Source organism: Rhinolophus sinicus, chromosome 2 (genome assembly GCF_057876585.1).
Source record: "Rhinolophus sinicus isolate RSI-liver-muscle chromosome 2, RSI-T2T, whole genome shotgun sequence".
Lineage (NCBI taxonomy): Eukaryota > Metazoa > Chordata > Mammalia > Chiroptera > Rhinolophidae > Rhinolophus > Rhinolophus sinicus.
The window spans coordinates 67,732,778-67,749,992 of record NC_142502.1 but is presented as its reverse complement, the minus strand read 5'-3'; the positions used below and the strand labels follow the sequence as shown (position 1 = coordinate 67,749,992).

The window sequence follows — 17,215 nt, the reverse complement described above, 5'->3', positions numbered from 1 at the left end:
AACTGGGGGCAAAATAAGTTATTTTCTGATTTACCTAATTCATACATTCAATAACAAACCTTTATGGCATAACAGACTTGATAGTGAGAACATGACCTGAGCTTCAAGAAAGGCAGGGAGCTAGAAAGAGAAATGTAACATAGTTGGGCTGGGAGCCCAGGTTCAAGTTCTAAGTGAGCACTGACCAGCTGAGAGGTTATTGTCAATCATTTCGTCTTTCTGACCATCAGATTGCTCTTCTCTAAAATGATGGAAGTAGACCAAAATGATCTCAGAAGTTATAAATAATTCACATTCAGTGATTCTCAGAGGCAGATTGATACGAAAGACACAATCCTATAAAGGACTTGAAACTAATCAGCAAGTCATGTCTGAGACTGGAAAACGATATAAGCCAGGCAATGGGCAGGACTATTTGGCACTTAATAATCCAGAAAACTAGGATAATTCTATTCTCCATTATGATTCTTCAAAGAAAAGCAAACACTGGGCTTGGAACATCATCAAAGTCATTAAATTATTGCTACTAGCATTTGGTAGAGTACCTGGTGATGATGGAATTTCTACAGAAATCTAAAGCCAGAGAAACTAACAAAGTACTTAATGATTGATATGTTCAACCATCCACATATGGAAGGAGGAACACATTTTATTGGATTGGAAAAGCACATCGGTTGTACATTTGCACAAAGAAAAGATGAACTGTGCTACTGTGAAAGGCATTGAGATTTTTTTTAATCCATTATGGGAAAGATTTTTAACATAGAATAAATTATGTTTGACAGATCACAATATAAATCACTGGCTGAGGACGCTTAATTGAATAGTATGGTGATTTCTTTGTTATGCTTTTTTCTTTCTCTTTATCAAATCCATTTTTGGGAAATTTGAAAAGACATTGTTTTAAGACATTCTGAAATGCTGTATTTACCATAAAAATGTGGATATGAGTTCTAAAAAAAGGGGGAGATACTGATTCACTGAAAATCATCAAAAAGGTAAATCAAATATTCATATTTCCATATGAAAGGAGCCTCAATGCACATAGTCAATCCAAGCTTCTATCCTGGGACTTGACTGAGGCTCTGCCAGTCCATTTTATGTTTTATTCTGTATATAAAGCATATGCATTATATTCTTGCCCAATATCATACACCTGACACTGAGTCGATTTTACTATTAGCATTTCCTGGACAAATACTGATCCGTCTCATATCTGTGACTTTGGAGAACGCTCTTATCTTCATCTTTACCTCATGTAAGTGAGGTTATAATCTCCATGAAATTTTCCCCTAGGAGGCAGTGTAGTGCAGTGTTTAAAAAGCACTTTTAAAGTCAGAAATATCTGAGTATGTGAGTGTTCCAATTGTAGGAGTTTGTTACTTACTGCCAACGAGTCCCAGATTCTTCATTAAAAAAAATAATTTTGATATAACAATAATGCTTAAAATTATTAATAAGATTAAATGAGATCATGTGCATACAATGTTTAGTGAAGAGCCTGACCCAGAACAAAAAATTTCTCTTCCCTCCTCTTTCTCCACGATTCCTCTCCTACCACTATTACTGTCTGTAATTCCATAATATTTGATTTGCCCTCTATGGCTCTTATCACATTCTGCCTATCTTAGAATAAGCAATGCCTCCTTTCCCTATCATTAAATTGCACATTTCCTGGGAAGGAATGGTATATTGCCCATCTTTATTTATCTACAAACAAAAAACAGTGGGTTATACAACACAGGTGCTTTATAAATATTCATTTAAATGGCTTGAATCATTGAATTTTTTAACCTAAACACTTTATCTGCTCTTGATATTAATGTTGAATCTACTAAATCTTTTATATTAAAGCTGAATATTCCAAACAGAATATTTAAGTCACAGCAAACTGACATAAAAGCAAATGATATTTGAGATTATTTTAAAATTTCTACATGCCCTTGATAGTTTTCAAGTTACAACAAATTACAACTTTGTTGGCTCTGTGCCCCATAGTTGGATTCATCTTATGTCTGAAGAGCTATCTCTAAATTTCTTTTGATACATCTATCCTTTCATCCATTCACCATACAGTCTGTCAGAACATAGAAAATATTTACCTATTAGGAAATCCCTGCCTGTCCATCATTTATTGATTCCTATGAGTCATTTTAAGGGATTCTGATCAGTTGGATACATTTTGTGAAGCATCCCGTGTGATCTGCGCTGTGAAAATAAAACCCCAGTGCCCTAGTGACTCAGTTAATGACTCAGTTAAAAGTGGCAATCAACAGAGAAGCCCACACAAAGTCACCTCCGAGGTCAACTTAGTCATCAAGAGATGTTTGCTCAGAGAAGATATTGTTTGAATTTATTTTCCAACAGGATCACTCCTGAGTTACGCAGTTTTCATAAATAGAAACTTTTAAAATAGTCAATATGATAGGAGTTACTTCTTTGTCTTTATCAACTTCTTTTTTTTCTGACAAAAAGTTTATGAAATATAGAAGCCAGCCTCATCACATGTTTCAGTCATATTAAAATCTCCATTTCCTTCCTACTATGGGCCCTCTACAACAAGCCAGGATTATCCATTCATTTTATTTTCCCTAAACACATCATTCTTTTTCTACTTTTCTACTTGTGTTCAAGCTGAATTCCCCCATATGAAAAATTATTTCCTTTATTCCAGTCTTTTCTTCTGACCTATATATGTTCTTTGAGACTTAGCAGTGGTCCAAGTAGTCGCTCGTTCTTCTCAGGTTCTACAACACTCTCTCCATCCACTTTTGTACCTCATATATTACTAAGTATTGCTGTTTTCTTGTTCGTATAACTATGTTCTGTTCTGCAGTATAAGCATGCTCAAACCAGTAATGTCTTTTCATCACACCCTCTAGCTGCAGACTAGAAGCAGAGTCAGTGTAAAATATATTTCTAGTGCAAGCATGTAGAGAGAGGGGAGGGTGTGTTGCTGTAGGGCTACACAAGTTCTCTGTGGATTCTGGTCTAGCTTGAATTGAATTACAGATTTGGGTAATGGTCTTATTAGAAATAGAACAATGTAGGAAAACTGAGTATGCATTTGTTAAGTTTATCCTCTGTGTGCATGTTTTTTATGATATTTTTTCTGTTTTTTGAAGGTGGGAGTACGAGATGACAAGGCGCAATATATAAATACCATCAAAGACATGACTTCATAGTTTTCTCTGGAGAGGCATAAAGAATATCTGCACATGGGCGGAATCACCTGGATGGGGATTCATTGACCCTTCCCTCTCCTCTACAGAGCTGGTCATCAGTGGCTTAGATATGAACGCCAAGTACACAGCCAATGGGAAAGAAGTGCTGGAGTACCTGGGCCACCCTTTTAAGTACCCACCGTCCGTTTGATTCGGCCAGCCTGCCTCACCTCCAATGAGAAGCTCATGCTGGCCTCCATGTTCCACTCGCTGTTCGAAAAATTGCTCCCAGCTGTCTCCAAACAGGGCAGCTGAGGCATTGAGATGAGGGAGAAAGACCTATTCAAACAAGACTGCTTCCAGACACTGACAGGATCAAGTTTGTGGTGCTGGCAGACCCTATGCAAGCTGGAATAATTTTCTTCTCTGAAAGATTTATGAAATTTACTCAGACATTGCCTCCAAGAAACCATTAGTTTCCCTAGGTCTGCCCATCAGGTGTGAATTGTTTGAATACAACCTGAAGTTAGCCCTGGAAGTGGCAGAGAAGCCTGGAACTTTTGGACCTGGGTAATAAACTGAACCTGCATTGGACCCCCACCAAATTCTGAGAGAGCTGCAGCAGAGGCCCTGCTGTTTCCACTCCAATGGACATCCCAGCAGCCTTGTTTGTACACTTGAAAATGGGAGGATGCTAAGTCTGATGATGTGTACTGATCCCCAAGCCTATTACCATTCTCTCTTCCCTCCTGTATCTATCAGGGTCCTACTTTCTAACTCTGTATAACTTTATTTATGGAGGAAATAGGTCCATAAATGCTGTAATAAACATTCCTTTGATCTCAAAAAAGAATATTTGTATTTACAAAACAGGGGAAAATAAGTTTGAGGACAAACATAATATTGTGTGGCAAGTAGGTTCTGCATTTACTAGCTAAAGGTTTCTTGAGAGTTTAGAAACTTTTTAACAAAAATAATTGTGTGTGTGTGTGTTACCATTAAATAGTTAACAATCTGATTAAAGAGGAAACACATTCAAGGCTGATTTATGCAACTGTTTTAGTCTGTGTAATGCTGTCATGTGCGGTGTCATGCAGGGTCTCTAGTCCCGCTCCCCATATAAGAATGCAGGATATGGCGACGCCAAAAGGAACACCCACAGAGCCATAGGTAGGGGGTTCATACCACTATATTCTTGCTGGCGGCTGGGTTGGAGACACAGGAAGCAGGAGCCACAGGATCCGCAACCTGCCATCCGCTTCTCCGCCAACCGACCCCACTTGCTAACTGCAATCCGCCATCCGCTTTTCTGTATATATTGTGAGGCCGACCCACAGTCCCTTTAACTCCCTAGTGTGGCCTGCCAAGAAGCCAGATGGGACCTGGTGAATGACTGTGGACTATAGGGAGTTAAATAAGGTGACATCACCTTTGCACCCTGCAGTGCCTTCAATTCACGATTTGATGGATGGTCTGACTGTCTGCCTGGGAATGTTTCACTACGTGGTGGACTTGGCAAATGCCTTTTTCTCCATTGACATTGCACCTGAGTGTCAAGAGCGGTTTGCTTTCACTTGGGACAGGCGACAGTGGACTTCCGCAAGGATTCTCACACAGCCCCACTGTCTGCCATGGGCTTGTAGCCCAGGTCTTGGCCGGGTGGGATCACCGATCCTCTGTGGCCTTGTTTCACTATGTTAATGATACGTTACTAACATCTGATTCTCTTTCAGGTATAGAGCAAGCAGCTCCCTCTCTTCTCTGCCACCTGAAGTCACGCAGCTGGGCGGTGAATGAGGAAAAGGTCCAAGGCCCTGGCTTATCCGTCAAGTTTTTGGGTGTTGTGTGGTCGGGTAAGACAAAGGTTATACCTGAGGCAATCATTGACAAAATACAAGCCTTTCCCCGGCCGACCAAGGTCTCCCAACTGCAGACCTATTTGGGTCTGCTGGGGTAGTGGCGGGCATTTGTACCCCATTTAGCACAAATGGCAAAGCCTTGTATAACATGATAAAAAAGGGGGCCTCATGGGATTGGACAGAGGCTATAGAACAAGACTTTGTTGCCACAAAATGGGCAGTGCAGCAGGCACAGGCTCTGCAAATAATAGACCCTGGTTGCCCATTTGAACTTGATGTTCACGTAACCCAACATGGGTATGGTTGAGGCCTCTGGCAACAGCAGGAGAGTCTCCGGTCGCCAGTGGGATTTTGGTCCCAATTGTGGAAAGGAGAGGAAGTCTGCTACTCTCTAATAGAGAAACAGCTGGCTGCTACGTACACAGCCCTAGTGGCCACAGATGCCATCATAGGGATGGCACGGGTGTTAGTTCAAACAACCTATCCTGTCCAGGGATGGGTCTGTACTTGGACCCAGGGACCCAAAACGGGGGTAGCACAGACCACCACCCTCACCAAGTGCGGTGCCTACTTGGAGCAATGTAGCACCCGTAGTTCAAGCCCTTTGAGCACAGAGCTACAGCAAGTCTTCGGGCCTGTGGAGCTTGTAGCCCAGGCTGAGCCAAGCGCTCTGCCTAGAGGGGAGGATTTGGAGCCCTTGCCCTACAGAGAAGGACAGCCCCCAGTACCTGAAGATGACTGGTTTACTGATGGTTCTAGCCAGGGAGCTGCAGCCATTTGGATGGCTACTGGTGTGCAGCCAAAAACAGACACCATTTGGTTTGATACTGGGACGGGCCAGAGTAGCCAGTGGGCTGAGCTACAGGTTGTGTGGATGATAATTAGCCATGAGCCCAGGCCTGTAATTATTTGTACTGATAGCTGGGCGGTGTTCCGGGGCCTAATGTAGCTCCCTACGTGGAAACACCAAAACTGGTTGGTAGGACACCGTCCACTGTGGGGTCAAGCCATGTGGCAGGACCTCTAGGACCTAGGGCAGAGAAAGGAGGTGACCCCAATGCATGTCACAGGTCACTTCCTCTTAGTATCCCCAGGTAATGATGAAGAAGATGCCCTAGTATGGGTCCGATGGTTAGAATGGGCCCCTGCCACTAATGTGGCCCATTGGCTGCATAGGAAATTGCAGCACACTGGAAACCGAACCATGTGGCAGGTGAGCAGATGCTGGGGGCTGCCTTTGAAATGGCAGGAGATAGAAGATGCCTGCTGACTGTGCCTTCTGTGCCCAGGACAGACCCCAATAGCAGAGGCTCCTCTTGGAGACACAGCAGATTACGGGAGGGAGGGTGCCCCTCAATTGCTGGCAAGTGGATTACATTGGACCTCTGCCTAAGGCCCGCAATGTGATGTATGCGTTCACAGCAGTGGACACTGCTACGGGGTTGATGTTTGCTTGGCCGTGTCCGGTTGCGGATCAGCGGCATACAGTGGTCGCTTTTACATGGCTGTGTGCCCTCTATGGGCGCCCCCAAGTCATTGAAAGTGACAGGAGTACTCATTTTACGGGGGAAGAAGTGCAGCGTTGGGCTGCCAGGATGGACATAGAATGGTTGTTTCACAGCCTGTACATTCCACAAGCAGCTGGCATGATTGAATGCTACAACGGCTTTTTGAAGCCAGGTCTCTGGGTGTCAAAACACCCTTCCATGATACCCTAGACGTGTTGAGAATCCTGAATGAGAGACCACGGAAGGGAGGGCCCACACCAGTAGAAGCTGTGCTACATCGAATGGCTGCTCCCATTTGTTTACAGGTTACCACAAGTGAGACTCTGTTAAAGCCAAGCTACTGCAGAAATGGAAATATTTTGCTGCCAGCACCCATATGCTTGAAAGCAGGGGAACAGCAGAAATTGACTTGGCCCTGGCAGGTTAAAAGCCCCACTGTCGATGGTTGGGCCTTATAGCCTCATGGGGGCCTAGTTTGACCCATGATTTACAAGTGATGCCAGGGGTGGTGGCCGAGTGGCCACTTCAAGTGACTGTGGTATACAGAGGTCCCGATGCCGGGATGATTTTGCGGGGAACCTATGTGCTCTCACTATGGCCTATGATGGGGTCCCCTGTTCTGTTACATGTTGAAACTATGCAGGGGACCCCAAGCACTGCCATAAAGGTCTGGTACCACAAACCGGGAAAGGTGCCGGTGGCAGCAATCCTCCTTTCCAGGACCAAAAACTAGCATGTGTCCTTCCAGATGGAAAGGATTTCCATTGTTGGTCCCAAGAATACTATTTCTTTCTGCCCATAGGTGTCTATAGGCTAATACGGCACAGGCCTCTTGCGGAACATGCTTGTCACATAGATTGTGAGGCGAGACCCTGTAGGGTTGGAGTGTGGGGATAGAGTCCCAGAGAGCAGTTTCCAGGCTCTCGGACTCACGTGGAAAGGTGATGGCTCGGGTAGTAGATGGCCATTAGTTGTGACTAGTTGGCCATTAGCTGTTACCGGTTAGCCATTAGCCAATAATATAACTACCATGGCTGAGCTAGCAAGGGCTGACTGCAGTTAGCAAGTGGAGTCGGTTGGCAGAGAAGCCAACAGCAGATTGTGGATTGTGTGGCTCCTGCTTCCTGTGTCTCCAGTCCAGCCGCCAGCGAGAATATAGTGGTATGAACCCCCTATCCATGGCTCCACTGGTGTTTGTGGGGACAGAGTCCCAGAGAGCAGTCTCCAGGCTCTCAGCCTCATGTGGAAAAGGGCTGGCTTGGGTAGTAGATGGCCCTCAGCTGTGACTAGTTAGCCATCAGCTATTACCAGTTAGCCATTAGCCACTGATATAACTGCCGTGGCTGAGCTATTAAGGGCGGATTGCAATTAGCATGGTGGATTGCAGTTAGCAGGGGTCGGTTGTTTGGCAGAGTAGTGGATGGCAGGTGGCGGGTCATGTTACTCCTGCTTCCTGTGTCTCCAACCCAGCCGCCAGCAAGAATATAATGGTAGGATTCCCCTATCTGTGGCTCTGTTTTTGTTCCTTTTTGGCCTCACCACGTCCTGCGTTCTCGCGGGACCAGAGTCCTGGCATGACAAATACTTTATAAGTGATGTCTTTTGAATCTGTTAGAATTCTATTTTAGTTGCCACAATTTATTTAATAATTCATTTTTCTGCAAGTGAAATCCCAAACATCCCTAACAAAGTGGACACAAAATCTTTAATAGTTTGCATTTTGAGTGCACTTCCTTTACATAATTAGTTGTAAGATACATGCCTGTAGCTAGGATTAATTTTACTAGTCAAATAAAATAAAGATTTGCAAATACTAATGAATGAGGCCAATAGTTACAACCATACACTTTACTAAAATAATATATTTATATTATATTTAATTATTTATTTCACATTAGTGTCAGGGTAAAATACTACCAATAGTAGGCAAAACTCGAGAGGATTACAACTTTGAAAGAAGAGAACTACACTGGTGTACTCCACATTTACACAGTTTTTCTCCTGAGCACAGTCCATGGCCCATGATGTGCAGTTTGGCTGGAATGAGAAAAAAAAAGACCCATGGTTCTTTGGCCCAAGTTGTCAGAGAATGGATTTTAGGGCTTCCTGTAAAACCTGAAGTAGAAGAGGACTATCCAGGAAAGGAGAGAAAGCCAGAGTTGGGAAACCTCAACATCTGCGTATTAATTCCAATGAAAGCTTTCACTGAACTGAAAGTGTGTTTGTAGGGTTGAAGGAAACTTCAAGGAACCTAGTGAAAAGCAATAGTTGAACAACTGAAAAGGCAGAATAAAGATTGGAGTTTGGAATTTGAGTCCTGCATTGTTAAAAGCCTTGATAAGTAACTGTGACTTTCTATTCAAGTCCCAAAATGACTACATTTTAGGAATAAAATATTGTCAGGACCAAGGGATTCAACTAAGACTAAGAAAAAGCAAAAGATCCATCCTCCACAGGTTCAAGGTAGTTTATTATTATTATTATTATTATTATTATTATTATTATTGCTATAACAAAAACAACACTCTTTATAAGAAGATAATAAAATCCAAATTCTTTAAAACATGATTCAGAATATCAAGTATATAATAAAAACAAATGAATCAGTGTGGGGACAGAGCCCCAGAGAGCAGTTTCCAGGCTCTCAGCCTCATGTGGAAAGGTGCTGGCTCAGGTAGTAGATGGCCGTCAGCTGTGGCTAGTTGGCCATCAGCTGTAACCATTGAGCCATTGGCCACTAATATAACTGCCGCGGCTGCGGAGGAGAGTCAAGGGGAGTTGAGGAGAGAGTGGGTCGGTTGGCAGCAAAGCGGACAGCAGGTCGCACGTCGTGTGAACCCAGCCTCCAGTGAGACGATAGTGGTATGACTCCCCTACCTATGGCTCCGTGGGTGTTCCTTTTTGGCCTCACCACATCCTGCGTTCTTATGTGGGGAGCAGGAGCAAAGACCTCGCCGGACGCCTTGCACGACAATCAGTGAAGGTAAAGGAAGGCATAAATTACAGTATCAAAAATGAGAGGATGTATCACTGCTGATCTTAAAGATATTAAAAGTATTATAAAGGAATATTATGAACAACTATCTAAAATGAATTTAACAATTAAGAAAAAATGGATAAAGTTCTTTAAAAAAAAAAAAAAGAGCCTTACTAAAATTGACACCAAAAAATTAGAAAATCTGTAGATGAGTTCTTCAAAAAATTACCAAAATTGATGCGAGAAGATATAGATAATTTGATATAGATAATATAGATAAGTGCTCTATATCTATGCAGTAAAGAAATTGAATTAATTTTCAAAACTGTGCCGCAGAGAAGCTCACATCAAAATGACTTCACTGGGTAATTCTATCAAATAGTTAGGGAATAAAAGTTTTACACAACTGTTTCATAAAATAGAACACATCGCAAATCCCTCATAAGTACTAAATTACCCTAATATAGAAACCTGACACAGATATTATAAAAAAGGAAAATACCTCATTGAACATGGGTATATATATTTGTAAAAACTCATGAAATTATATAGTTAAAACACTTATCATCTGTACAATTTTAAAAATTTATTTACCACACAGGGTTGTATTATAAAAGGACACACAGTTACTTAATATACTAACTCAACAAGTTTTCATGTGCTAGACATCTTGATTGACTTTCTGGAAATATCCTCTCAATTTCTACCTCTCACTTTTATTAGGTTTATGATTTAGTAGAGAAACAGACACCCAAAATTGCCAAGTCTAATAGAAAAGAATATGAAAATAATTTAAATTCACAAAGCAGGTGCTATAATAGTTACATTTTGGCACAAAGGAAGGGGTAATCAACTTTTATGGGTGGGTCAGTAAAAGCTTTCTTAGAATGAAGGATTCTTAAGCTGGGACTTGAAGTTCAGGTAGCAGGTTTTTTTCTTTGTGAGAAAAAAATAAAGTCAAATGTGTATATACAGAGTGTGCCAAAAAAATGTATACACATTTTAAGAAAGGAAAACTGTATTAAAATTGTAATACTCAATATATACCAATAACAAAAGATGAATGCAAGTCATGTTTGAATTCTGCAATTACAAGAGGTGCTCACAGTGGTTACCATCAGTGTCCAGACACTTTTGATTACAGCGAACTACTGCTTGAGCAACATTGACTAAAGTGTCTACTTGTATACATTTTTTTTGGCATTTTGTTCTATCAGATGAAAGACCCATGACATGTTAGATCTCAGCAGCAATAACTCAATCTATTTCCTAGATCTTGGTTTCTGATATCATTCTCCAATGAAAGGAATCACGGCCTGTAGGAAAATGTCTGATTCTAGGATTGGAGCAGGAAATAGACAAGATGAACCCAGAACATCTTGTAGTTCCAGAAAGTTAGTACTTTAAGAAAAGAAAAAAGAACCCACAATGATAAGGAAATGTCAAAGGAACACAAGGAGTAACTGAGAGAACTCTCAATGACAAAAGCTAAAACAATTTGAGCAATAAATATAAAATAAATATCCATGATTCCATGCTGATATAAATAAATGACTGGGTAAATGATTAAATGAATGAATGGGAGAGAAGACACAAATCACTAATGCAGAAGAATTTAAAATAATTTATATAGCTACTCCACCCTTGAGGAGGTGAAGTTAACTTTCCACTCTTTAAATGTGGGCTACACATAGTGACATTCTTCTAAAGAGTACAATATGGAAAGGGGCAAAAAAAGAGACTGATTTTACAGTAGAGACACCTGACAAACACTGCCTCAGCCAGGTGATCAAGGTCAACATCTATGGTGTTAAGTCATGTTAGTATGTGCCCTTGATATGAACATCATCAACCTTGAGGTGATGAAAATGGTACTTTACCTCTCGAGACTTCCTCCCAAAACCGTATGACACCAGTCTAATAATGAGCAAACATCAGGAAAACCTCAGTGGAGAGACCTTTTACAAAATACCTCACCAGTGCTTCTCAAAACTATCAAAGCCTTTACAAACAAGGAAAGCCTGAGAAACTGTCACAGCTAACAGGAGCATGCAAGGAGATATGACAACTAAGTGTAATGCAGTATTTTGGGCATTAAGTAAAAACTAGAATAGTAAAAAGACATTAAGTAAAAACTAAGGAAATCTGAATGAAATGTGAACTTTAGTTAATATCTATAGGTTCATTAATTGTAACCAAAGTACCTTATTTATATTAGATATTAATAACGGGAAATTAGGTTTGAGGTGTGTGGGAACTGTTTTTACTATCTACTCAATTTTTCCGTAAATCTAAAACTCTTCTAAAATAATTTCTTAAAGTGAATGTACAATTCTGTAATACATCATCTATATATCACATTGTGTGTTCACCACCCAGAATCGGGTCTCTTTCCATCACCATATGGAATATATCACCATATATATCACTATATATATATGTATATTTGACCCCATTTACCCTCATCCACCAATTTTACTAAACATTGTCACACTGATAAATTTTAATTAAAACATTGAATGTATAAAATCATAGATACATGAAATCCTAAGTAGTTCCATATGACTGGAGGGTGTAGGATGTCAAAGAGAGTGAGAGGAAATGGAGTTATCAGAGTAACTGTGGTATTAGTTCATATCTCGTTGGTTCTATATGCCATGCTAAGGAATCTGGATTTGATTCTCTATGGGAATTAATAAGACAGTGACCTCACAGAAACAGAAATAAATAAGCTTGCAATATTTCTCAAACTGACTTTCACAAGAAATGTGTGCTCTGATGTTGTCTTTCTACTTGTCAAATTACTTAGCATGATTGAAAGTGTACAAAGACTAATGAATTAGGTACCAGCTGTGAAGATAAAGGAATCAAAATCCATCCAACATTCAACACAGAGTTTTTGCTGTTACCATTGTTGTTGTGTTCTGTTGTGTTTGATTTTTGTTGTCAACTGTGTTCCAGACAAACTGCTAAGCTTTTAAGGTACAGCGGTGAACTTAGAGTTCACACTCTAGGTGTTACTACTTTTCAGTAAAAGATAAAAGACTTGAACTCACAACCTTTGTCCAATAATTTTTATAACTCTTTAACATTTAGTTGAATATTCTGTGCTAGGCCTTCATACATATTTTATAACTTATTTTAACAATTTCCTGAGGATTATTTTTCAGATAATGAGACATTACTCATAAAATTTCAAATTAAAAATGTAAAAGTTAGACATTTATATAATTTACGGAGTGATCCCCCCGATAAGTCTAATATGCTGTACACCTGAAACAATATGAAATAATATTGAATGTTAGCTATAATTAATATATATATATGTGTGTGTGCGTGTGTGCGTGTGTGTGTGTGTGTGTGTGTGTGTGTGTGTATAGTCATGGAATGTAAAGTACAGCATAGAGAATATAATCAATGGTGGTATAATAATAGCTATGTGTGGTGTCAGATGGGGAGTAGACCTGTTGGGGTTATTGTTTTGTGAGGGGTGTAATTGTCTAATCACTATGTTGTTTGGTACACCTGAAACTAATGGAAAAAAAAAATGTAAGAGTTAGGAGGACTCTGAAAAGAGAATCAAGACATGAGTAACGAAAATTTCCCTGCAAGCACACCTTGATGTGTTCCCAACCCTAACAGGGTAGATCAAGAATGTCCAGTACTTCAACCAACACTGTGTGCATTCTGCACAGAAACTAAATCAAAAACTGGCTGTGAATTTTGCCTATATTTTAACTTTACACATTAAAGGTGTGAAGACATTTTTATTTTCAAACTTTCCACTTGGGAGAGCCCTTCATTTTAATATTTTCTTTTTAAATGGCGTCTCTTTGAATTGAGAATGAGAACCCATTCTAGGCTACAAGAATCAAAATGATAGCTGAAACTACCTTCTATGCAAAGTAGGGCATTTTAACTGGAGGACACTTAGTTTTACTTATGATTATACTGACTATCAATGCATGTTGTGGGTGGGAGGCAGAGGCTCTGTATCACGCAAGTGAGAAAAATCATCCAGGTCTGTCCAGTGTGGGAGAACTGTTTAAGGAAAGGACTTTCCCTGCAGTTGGTGGCCCCACCACCAAGACAGTCCTGAGAACTGACAGGACTGGGGGTTGTTTACATGCTTTGCTGAAGTATATACAATATTACGGCTGTCCCCTGTCTCCCATGCGAAATCTTCAGTAACTTGTACATTGCTTGGAACTGATGTGAGACTAGATTCTTGGAGGAGCTTGAAAGGTGCTGCGTTCTGATGCAAATGACTTTAGCATTAGCATAGAAATAGCACATGTGGACATAGGAGCTGTTGGATTGCTGGGATTCCTGATTAAAATCGAAAGTACTCTTACACTGAAATTTATTTATCCTGAGCAGAAATTGAAATATCAGTCAACAGTTCACAGAACTGGTGCTTCTGATATAAAATATTCTGTAATATAAGTCAGCTTTCATGGTTTCCCAGAATAATATTTTTCTCCATGCACACCAAAAACAGACATTTACAATAACACTTCAAGATTTCACATTTTGTTTTCAGATCTGGATCTTGTGAATCACTTATGTCTTAATTTCCTGTGATATTTTTCGTGACACTTGAAAATGAAAATATTTCAGTTTTATATTATTTTCTGACTATGAAATCAACTTTGAGAAAAAATTAAACACATGTATGATTTGGGTCACATTAAATTTTTATCATACTTAAGTAGGTTTTTTCTACATATGTTCTAGAATGTTACAGTTCTAGGTGAATTTCTTAAATGCCTTTGCAGCATCTTCTGTTGTGATTTATAGGATTTTTTCTTTAATTTTTTGACTTAAGACATGCTGGTAGATTTCTAATAATGAGCTAATCTTGAACCAATGAAATGAATACTACTTAAAATATTATTTCAATACACTGCTATTTGGTAATATTTTATTTCAAAGGTTGTCCTTTTTTCACAGTGGGGTTGGTATGTAGTTTTATTTTTGTACATTTGCCAGATACAGAGTTTTGGTATTAAAATTATTCTGACTTCATTAAATAAATAGACAGTCTATAAGTCAGTATAGATGAGTTTGTTCTGCAGAAACAAACAGAACATTTTGGTGGATCATAACAAATCTGCAAATCTACAAATATTGACCCAAGATTTTATTACATTTTTGTATGATCTATGCTCTTGAAGTGTGTGTGTATGTGTGTGTGTACGCACAGTTGTGTGATTTAAAAATCTTAATTAGGTCTGTGAGCTTTCTGTCACATGGCCTCTGGTATAGTTTGCCTCATTTTATACAGACATATCTGTTTTGTTTGTTTTTTTTCTAAAACATAACTGTAGGCCATCTTCTTGCCTAGGAAGCTTGGCTTACCCATCTGGGCAAAAATAAATTACTACATGAAGTTTTCTGTCAAAAACATGTCAATTTTGCTTCTTATATACTTGATATCTTAAGTCCATGGTTCTTTTTTCAGTTGGCAAAGATGATGTGGTTATTCGATTGAGACTGAGCTCTTGGCGGCATCTAACAGACAACAACATCAGATGCCAAACTAGCTGGGTGCAATTCTGACATCACCCTCTATTTGATGTGTGATTTTGAGCAAATCTTAATGAGACTGGGACTTTATTCTGTCATTTAAAAGAATAGTAAAAATATTCCACTTTAAGTTTTAGGTCTCACAAGCCAGGAACATATCTGTTTAATAAAATCTTTAAGACTGCAGCACATAGAAGATAATATTTTTGTTGAAAATTTAATGCTTCTCTCTGTTTAATAAGCTTTAACTCTATCTTCAATATGTTAAAATTACACCTTGAGTTTACATAGAAGGTAATCAGAAAATAAATCTACCTAGCTATAGTCTGCTCATGAATTTACGATTCAAAAAACACACATTTGGAGTCTGTATACTACATTTTAATCTGGTGCTCCAAAGACTTACAACATTAAAAACATATCATTTAATATCCATTTCCTAATAACCCATATTATGTATTACTCCTTGCATTCAGTGGCATGAAAAATAAATATCTCTTCAGATAAAAAACAAAACAAAACACAGTATAATTAATTGAATTTCACTTTTATTTTGTTTCTAGAAAATTTGAAACCAAATCGATACTTTCAAGAATTAACCTATTCAGGTTACAAAGTGACATTCACTTTGCTTCTAATAATCAAACTTACTTGGTTTATATTTTTAATTTTCTAATTTTATGTTTTTTAATTGTATGTGATATCACAATTATTATAGTACGAAGGATAATAGTAGAGTAAATCAATAACAGAATTTAGCAAAAAGGTGAAATGGTATCAAAGTGAACATACAAGAATGACAGAAAAAGAATGATGGACAACTGACAAAATTGCTTATAGATATTCAGTGTCTTCATTTTTCCTTACCTATATGTGTTTACAGTTGTTGTTGTTTTTTTCTCTTTGAATATAGTTATGCTATAGTTTTGTAAACACTGGTGTGATGGTAAATGTGTAACAACTAGCATGTGGGGGTGCAGAAGAGCCTGCTTTGCAGCATTTGCTGATTTCAAGCTATCAGCATGGAATCATTGAACACAGTGTTGGGAAGAAATGCTCAGTAGTTCACTAGTTTATAGTATGTCCACCATACACAGGCAATAGATGGAAATAATCTCAAAAGCACTAATAACACTAAAATGTAGTAAAATAATTAGAACATGATGAATTTTTAGAATTTGTTGCCTTTCTTTTAATATAATTTATTTGTTAGTTTATATAATTTAAAATTTAATCAGAGGTGTTTTTTAACTGGTTCATCAAATTCTTGAAAATTGAAAAATCTGCACTCCTGGGCAGGTATGAGCCAATTCTAGCACATAATGGCCCATATACTAGTATAACATAAATATTTTAAATATTTCCTGAATAATTATGTTTACACTTTTGCAAATGTTAACCCAAATTTCCAAAGGTGCCTTTCAGTTTGCTTTCAGAATGACTACCTGAGTTGTCAATTAGAGTAAAACTTAATGACTTATCACTCTCAAGGTATAAACCCGAAAGTTTTTCTCTACTCTTAAAGTGATTTAGAGAAGGTAAATTAGCTATAGATAATTACCAGCTTGGCATCTTGTGCTGGTACTACACAAACTGCAGTAAAGGAGTCCATGCTTTCCACACAGGCCTGTGCAAACACAGCTGACTATAAAAGAAAATCCACCTCTAATGGATGATAAATATTATCATCTCCCATAGCCTTCTTTTAGGGGACCTGACAGTTGGAAGAAAGGAAGAGGGCAGGAAAATTTCTAAGTATGAGGGGCAACAAACAGTTTATTGTCAGTGTCTAAGCTTGGAAAGGGAGCAAGGAGAAGGGATTCACTGTCAGCAGAGTTCTGCCACGTTGATGATTTTCCTTCTGGTTGACTCCATACAATTCAAATACTCAAAAAAAAAAAAAAAAAAAAAAAAAAGGAAGAGGGCTGCTGGAGAGGGTACCTGGTAGGGAAGCAGTGGAGTCACATTAAGAAAAGAAAGTTTCCTGTTCCTTGCTGCTCCACTAGATCAGTAGCTTTTTAGGGATGCGGTGAAAAGTGTTATCAGGTGAAACTTTCAAAACCAGGCTTACAGTGTTAGAAAAGACGCTGTAGGGAACTGTTCAAATTTAGCAGGGAAAATACTAAATTACCTAAATGCCATTTTCCTCCTCCAAATTCAGTGGTGCTATACTTTATG

The 17,215-nt window shown here is 38.9% G+C and overlaps 1 pseudogene; it reads left to right on the top strand.

Annotated features, from left to right (window-relative positions):
- Window positions 1–3,177: 3,177 nt before the first annotated feature.
- On the top strand, window positions 3,178–4,329 carry LOC141571794 (trafficking protein particle complex subunit 4 pseudogene; annotated as a pseudogene).
- Window positions 4,330–17,215: the final 12,886 nt, after the last annotated feature.